Source organism: Protobothrops mucrosquamatus, unplaced genomic scaffold (assembly GCF_001527695.2).
Source record: "Protobothrops mucrosquamatus isolate PMUCROS unplaced genomic scaffold, P.Mucros_1.0 scaffold2773, whole genome shotgun sequence".
Taxonomy (NCBI): domain Eukaryota; kingdom Metazoa; phylum Chordata; class Lepidosauria; order Squamata; family Viperidae; genus Protobothrops; species Protobothrops mucrosquamatus.
The window spans coordinates 58,300-60,037 of NW_015388811.1; the positions used below are offsets into that span (position 1 = coordinate 58,300).

The 1,738-nt window shown below is 41.7% G+C and overlaps 1 protein-coding gene across 1 annotated transcript in view; it reads right to left on the reverse strand.

Moving 5' to 3' along the window:
• Positions 1–1,738, reverse strand: part of LOC107296381 (transient receptor potential cation channel subfamily V member 2-like) — a 28,600-nt gene that overhangs the window by 2,363 nt on the left and 24,499 nt on the right. The gene's annotated exons all lie outside the window — the stretch shown is intronic.

A 1,738-nucleotide genomic window follows, 5' to 3' on the forward strand; every position in this document is an offset into this window, starting at 1 on the left:
CTGCCTTCAGGTGCCTTGGGGAATAGCTTGACACCCCTTTTGGATCCTGACCCCCTCTTCTTTGTGGCAGCCCCTGAGATATTGGAACACTACTATCATGTCACCTTCTTTTCATTAAACTAGACATACCCAATTCCAGTAACCGTTCCTTGTATGTTTTAGCCTCCAGTCCCCTAATCCTCTTTGTTGCTCTTCTCTGTACTCTTTCTAGAGTTTCAGCATCTTTTTTACATTGTGGTGACCAAAACTGGATGCAGCATTCCAAGTGTGGCCTTACCAAGGCCTTGTAAAGCGGTATTAACACTTCACCTGATCTTGATTCTGATCCTCTGTTAATGCAGCCTAGCACTGTGTTGGCTTTTTTGGCAGCTGCAGCACACTGCTGGTTCATATTTAAATGATTGTCCACTAGGACTCCGAGATCCCTCTCACAGTTACTGCTGTTAAGACAGGTTCCACCTATTCTAATGAAGAAGAGGTCAGAAGACCCTGTTGTCTGAGATGGTATAGGTTCTCCTGCTTAAGTGGGGGGGCTGGACTAGAAGACCTCCAAGGTCCCTTCTATTCTATTCTATTCTATTCTATTCTATTCTATTCTATTCTATTCTATTCCAAATTCTACTCTATTCTGTTCTGTTCTGTTCTATTCCAAATTCTATTCTATTCTGTTCTGTTTTATTCCAAATTCTATTCTATTATTCTATTCTATTCTATTCTGTATTCTATTCTATTCTATTCTGAATTCTATTCTACTCTGAATTCTATTCTATTCTGTTCTGTTCTATTCCAAATTTTATTCTATTCTATTCCGAATTCTATTCTATTCTATTCTATTCTATTCTATTCTATTCTATTCTATTCTATTCTGTTCTATTCCAAATTCTATTCTATTCCTATTCTGTTCTGTTCTATTCTATTCTGTTCTGTTCTGTTCTATTCTATTCCAAATTCTATTCTGTTCTGTTCTCTTCTCTTCTCTTCTCCTTGGCCTTTTACAGCTATTGCTGCCTTAAAGCTAGCTAAGAGTTGTTGCATGAAGAGGAACGGAAGCAACGCTGCTTGCTAAATCTCCAGGAAATGCTGGCTAAAAACGAAACCTCAAATGTAGACATGGGACGGGGCGACTGCCTGAACAGATATGCTTAAAATACACTTAGAGCTGGATGATTATGCTGAAATATATTTTTGCTGACTCCACAAAGTAATGAAAGAGACAAGGGGAACATACAAGGGTGTGTGTGTGTGTGTGTGCTAAGCTAGCGGCAATGGGGATAAATGTGCTAATGGTTGCTGAATACAGGGAATCCTCAACTTACAACAGTTCGTTTAGTGACCTTCAAAGTTACAATGGCACTGAAAAATGTGACTTGTGACCGTTTTTCACACTTACGACCGTTGCAGCATCCCTGTGGTCATGTGATCAAAATTCCGACGCTTGTCATATTTATGACATTTGCAGCATCCCGGGGTCACGTGATCCCCTTGTGCAGGGGTAGGCATCCTTGGCTCTTTTATAATTTGTGGACTTCAACTCCCAGAATTCCTGAGCCAGCAAGGGGGAACTATGGCCCCCTTCATGACTGGTGGACTTCAACTCCCAGAATTCCTGAGCCAGCACGGGGGAACTATGGCTCCCTTCATGACTCGTGGACTTCAACTCCCAGAATTCCTGAGCCAGCATGGGGAAACTACGGCCCCTTCATGACTGGTGGACTTCAACTCCCAGAATTCCTGAGCC